Source organism: Xiphophorus maculatus, chromosome 1 (genome assembly GCF_002775205.1).
Source record: "Xiphophorus maculatus strain JP 163 A chromosome 1, X_maculatus-5.0-male, whole genome shotgun sequence".
NCBI lineage: Eukaryota > Metazoa > Chordata > Actinopteri > Cyprinodontiformes > Poeciliidae > Xiphophorus > Xiphophorus maculatus.
In genome coordinates this window covers 22,505,014-22,511,337 of record NC_036443.1, presented here as the reverse complement: position 1 = coordinate 22,511,337, position 6,324 = coordinate 22,505,014, and positions in this window count along the sequence as shown.

The window sequence follows — 6,324 nt, the reverse complement described above, 5'->3', positions numbered from 1 at the left end:
ATCAGAAAACGGATTCGGATGCATGCAGCTTGGACATCTGAGATTTGATGAAACTCCTATTATGATCTATCAAATGATCAAAACACTGTTGCTTATGAAAACAGATAAAGTTCTGATAAAGTCGCATATCAAATGTACCTTTGGTATATGGCATTATTTTCTGTGAAGAATTTTTGAATTTCTTATATTTAGTTAGCTTGTGTCTTTTAATCTTGTTATAAAAATGCAACACAAAATCAGCTCTGGTTTATTGCGCTGTAAAATAACATTTGAAATTGGGATATCTTATTAAAGTGGCTGTTTTGTTGCATTCTTTGTAATGTTAAACCTACCAAAAGGTCAGACATGAAAACACGTGACACCAAGCTGTGAGATCCAACCTGAAGAACAACCTTACGAGGATCGGTGTAAAATTTAATTTAGCCACCAAGCTAAGACAGGTGGTCTGCCAAAAAACCTTCACATGTTACATTTTGGTGGCTCTGAAACACTTTCTTACTTTAACGACAGACATTTTTATAAAATTGCACTCACAGGCCAAGAATCTCTATTGTGCAGCTGAGCCAGAGGTGTGATGAAACACATGAGTGATCTTTATTAAGTACGTCTACAGGAGATAAGCCCAGATGAATGAGCTTCTTTGTTCCAATAAGAGGCACTACGATTCTTGGGTTATGACCTTCCAGTAAGCCATCTTCATTCCTTACATGGGACAGAATAGTTTAAGAATTCACCTCTAGCGAGTCGATAAGACTGACAGATTGGAATTACATTTGGAACAAAACTTAGGAGATTAGTGATTTGATATCCACCCCTGTCAACAACAAAAAGCAAATGGTTTTGATTTTATTTAGGATGTGTTTTAATTTACCCCCAGCTTATTAAACAATGAAGAAGTCAATTTGTCATACAGCAGGTAAAGCAACTGCTTGAGGAAAACATTGCAAATTTATTTGAATTTGATTTGAATAAATCCTTATCTTGCTGATGGATTTAGGGAACAACAAATATGAGGATTGTACTACTGTAATAAATAAAGCAGCTAAATTAATAGTTACTAAGCAGGCACAGACACACACTGTTACACATTGCTCAAACTTTGTATACAGAGCTGCAAGTTTAGGTCACAGCTAAAATGTCATATGATTAAAAAATGTGGTTAGTGAGAATCTCTTTTAATTTAGGAGATAACCAAGAATAATTCAGGTTTAGAATAATTGGAATCAGACTTCAGTAAAACCTGCTGTAGGTTTGCATAAAAAATTAGAACGATAACATAATCTGGTTGAGCTAGAATACAGGTGGCAAACATGATGTAATAAATGTGTTAAAAGACTTGCTGACACTTGTTATTACATGAGAAACGGGTTGCAACCACCTGAACAACACACTCAGGTGCAATGGTGGCAAAGTACAAGTACTTTGTTACTGTACAAAGATGTAAAAAGATGTACTTAAGTACATCTTTTTGTGCATCTGTACTCAATCGTGCACTACTGACTTTTTACTCCACTACATTTTACATCAAGTATCTATACTTTCAACTACAATGCTTTTCTATAGTGTGTTGTGTTATGTTACATTCATGCCACATTGTGTTATTTTTATTTATTAGTTTGAAGGTACCCAATGACGAATTCACATTATCTGGTTCTATAAACGACTCCATGTGGCTCAACACTTTAAAACTTTGAAGTATTTTTAAACAGTTGAGGTGGGGCGTGCCGTGGTGGCGTAGCGGTTAACGCGACCCGTATTTGGAGGCCTTCAGTCCTCGACGCGGCCGTCGCGGGTTCGACTCCCGGACCCGACGACATTTGCCGCATGTCTTCCCCCCTCTCCTTCCCCGTTTCCTGTCAGCCTACTATCATATAAGGGACACTAGAGCCCACAAAAGACCCCCTGGAGGGGTAAGAAAAACAAAAAAAAAAACAGTTGAGGTGATGGAAAAACTAGAGCTAAAAGGTCTACTGTCCCTTTTTTCAGGCAAGTAACTTTTATTTGAATGCATTTGCAGCAGTTAAAATACAAATAACACATTAGTTTTGCTTTGTGTTAAATAAAAACGTTTAAATATATAATCATTCCTGTTTCTTATCTTTGCTTAACGGCATTTAACTCTGCATGTTATCCCTGAATTTTGATGCACAGTTTAAACTGTGTCACAGGCAGTAATGATATTCTAGTTGATTACATTAGGAAATACATCCAACAAGTACTGTTACTTTCAGTAATTTAGGTACTTTTACTCAAGTAAAAAGGTACTATAGTGCATTTTTGTCTGTTTATTTGTACTTTTGAGTACTTTCTCTGCCAATGCTCAGTTGTGCCACATCAACAGCATCCAGTAACTTTCAGCACAACATCACTGCAGATCCATGTCAGTATATCGAGTCCATTTCATCTCCGCACATCGGCTTTCTCTGTTGCTCTGACTGTATACTGCCTTCTGCCGTCTCGCTGTGCTCACAATAGGCCTCTGTGTGCACGGCCCTCGGAATGCTGCGAGATGGCAGGGCAGTGGGATAGCTGAACGGTGAGGATGGGGGATGGTGGGTGAGGAAGGGTGTGGAAGCTAGGAGGATGAAATAGAGGAGGCGGGGAGGAAAGGGGAAATGAAGGGATGGCTACGATTGGAAGGAGGTGTGTGTGTGTGTGTGTGTGTGTGATGTCTGTACTGTACGGGTTCAGAGAGGCTCCAGGGGTCTACAGGGTGTCCAGGTTTGGACACAGTCACCGTGTTCAGGTGACAAGAGCACTCACCTGCAGAAGTGCAGCGGTTAACGCGTAAGACTTGAGGCTTTGTTGTTGTTGTTGTTTCAGCTAAATAAGAAACACACAAAATATATATTTTTCACAACTGACAAGAAAGGTGGTTGCACTTAATGAGGCTGCTTGGTGTTGCATACTCAGTAAATAGTGCAACTTGCAAGACATGTAACACTGACAGGTGTCACCAGTGCAGCTTTTGTCCAGAGTTCATTATTTGTTTAGGGGTCAGAGGTCGTTGAGGCAACTGGAGGAAGGAAGCCCTTTTAAAATAAGGACTCATTTTCCCATGAACCATAAATTACTACAAAAACAGATACAAGTAGAGGTGGGATGTTTGCCTTCGGAGCTGAACATTTGAGGGATGACTTCTGATTGGTTCAAGACTGTTTAAAAGCAGAACTTACTGATCGTTTACATTTTTGTTCCAAGAGATTTGGCAGAGTTCTTACTTAGCTTGACTCCAATTTGTCTATCTCTGCTCTTTGTGATAAGTCTGTTATTCAATTTAATCTGTTCCTATTCAAACTCTGTCACTCTGTTAGGAAACACGGAACACTTTTGGATTCTTATTATTATGTAAGACTTTGACACTCAAGCGTGTTGACGGTTTGAGGTTTAAATGAAGCTAGAATTGGATTAAATTAGGACGTTTTAAGCAGCTAGGTGCCACACACCAAACAGAATGCTCCCTTGGCGATGGGAGATATGAATAAGTGAGCACGCTTAAGTAGTTTTGAAATTTAAATATAATTAGTGTTGTGAACAGAACAATGAAAGTGTTTGCTATTGCTTTAAATGCCCCAGAACTAAAAGATATTTCCTACCATGTTCATTGCATCACATTGTCTACCTGTCTGACTCACTACAGTAATAAAACGTATGTATTGTATATGATCCAAAGGTTTTTTTTTAATAATTTCAGAAATGATTGCCTTAAATTGTCAATCATAAACAACCTCAACACAGGCCTTCTTAGCCAAGGCTTTATCCAGACCTCCAGATTACAGAGTCTGAATGAAAGCACCAGCACCAGCATGCTTCCTTTCCTGTGTTAGGTGGAGGGGGAAGAGGTTAAGTTTGTGGAGGCTTGGTGAGTCCAGCAAGGTGGGGGGTGGGGGGCTTTCTCACATAAGATGGAGGCTGAAGGGACAAAGGTGGCATTCATTGGCGAAGGAATGGAAAACATTTTCTCCTGAAAACAGAGAAGCTACAACCGGCAGCGGTAGAGCAGAGGCCATGGGTTAGCATGCACCCCGTAGGAGAAGTCACATGCCTGGCAAAGCAGACAAGGCGGTCAGAACCCTTGTTTATTTGGGAGATAAAATCGTGTCACCTTCAAAGGTCCGCCTGGAATGCGACACTGGAAAGTCTACCAGACATGAAACCACGCATGTTTATGCTCTGAAATTGAGCATGGGCATGGCAGATTGGAAGTTGTTGTAGGGCACTCTTGTAAGAACCTAAAGTTGCTGGAAAGAAAACAAAAAGGAGAAAAATAACGTCTCAAAGAACAAAGATGCAACGCAAACACAAAAAGAACAAAAAAAAAAAACACATAATTTTCAAAAAAATCAACATTACTGACGTCTTTATGTTTTGTCCTCTAGGTGGCGCACATTTTAGAAAATACAGCAAATTGGAAAAATACATCATTACGGTGAACACAAAGACAAAACAGAAAATTAAAAGAAAACAAATATCTCGGTGTGAAAAGGACACAATAATATAACATTTCAAATACAACTTAGTTTCTTGATCCTTCATTGATATGCATGAACTACTAGCATAACTTTTGTTTTATTTAAGATGTATTTCCTATAGGCTCCTTAGGAAAAAAAACAAAACGTATTTGTTAAGCCACTGTATATGTAGCAGAGTGGAAGACTCTTAAATACATCCTTGTGTTCTTAGAAAAGTTAGGGAAGAGAGTGTGCGCCACCTAGAGGACAAAACAGAAAGACGTCAGTAAATCATTGACAGAAAGCCGCCATGGGGTGTCGCCATTTTAAAGCAATAGGAATATTTCACAGGTTACACTTGACTGCTCATGCAAACACAAGCTTGATTAAACATACCTGGCGTTATTTTATATGTTTTATCATTATATTCACAGATAACTGATTAAATATATCCAAATAAATCATATTAAAGTGATCATTCTTCTTAATGTTACTTCTATGTAAAACAAAAATAAAGATATGTTTTAGTTCTAAATATGATCAACATGAATATTATTATTAAAATAAGCAGGCTAAGGTTGTTGTAATACACATGTGAATGGCATATATTATGTAATCCACAAAACAGTTGTAAAAAAGATGTGAGTAATTGAATCGTTTCAGAAAACTAACAAACATTTTTATAAAGGATATGTAATAACAACTGAGTAAGCCAATAAGGCCACATTAATGTACATGTACATCTAAGTAAAGTAGAGTATCTTTGAGAAGCAAATAGTTTAATTATAAAAGCAAAACTCCTACATATAGTATATCTTAGTTAATAAAGTTTATTTCTGTTAATTTAGATGATTATGGCTTGTAGCTAATAAAAAAAGACAACATTCAATTTCTATGAAAATAAAAATAATGGAGAAGATCGGTAAAACATGATTTTTTTTTAAAAACTCAGAAATATCAGTTTACTTTAAAGTATGTCCATGTCCTATCTAGCATATCTACTCATCAATACATGATCAGTCCTTCTTTTACATAAATTGCTACATTACAACAGTGCTAGTAATCAGTCTTTGGCACTGCTAAAAAGTTAAGGAAGCCAAAGTTGTTTAAATAATGACATTTAGCTGGTCTTCATTATTGGGTTTGGTATTTTTCAAGTTCTTCTTCATTATGCCTCTCTTCGATTCTAAATAGGGTTTGAGTGCCGTGGGTTTCTTGGTCGTGGTAATTAAAGCAGGTAGTGATGGCTTTGACAGTGTGGGCTTGTGCCCTGTCCTCAGTTTGGAGTTGACAAACCACAGTGAAACAGCATCAGCAGATGACATGACTCACTCAACACCATCACCGTGTTAAATTCCCACTGGAGCCACACAACCTGGATTCTGTGCTTCCCCACGCTTCCTCTAGGCTCTGCTATATTGACATGAAATTTAAATTTTACTTTAATCTAAAAACAGCCCACTCCTTTGTTTTCCATCAGTAAAGTTAAGACACATCTGACCTTGATGCTCATACAACATCTGTAGCTCATTTTCTGTATACTTTTGCAATTCATGGCTCTCAAAGCCCTATCTCAATGTCTTGTGAATGTCCTCTTAATTCTTGAATGGGTATTGTTCAATGTATTCCAGTTCTTAAGGTGAAGGTTTTTCCTATTGCTTGCACACCCTTTTTTATATTATATTCTTCCTTCCACTCAGTTTCCATTAGTTGCAAATGGCTAGCTGCTTTAATGACCTTTTGTGGCTTATCCTCCTGAAGATTGTTAAAACCACAGTACATAACCCTTTTTTTTCCATATTTATGAGGATAAGTGATTGACAGCGTTAAAACACTCCTCCTTACTCTGATTGGTCGTATTCCTGAAGTTACT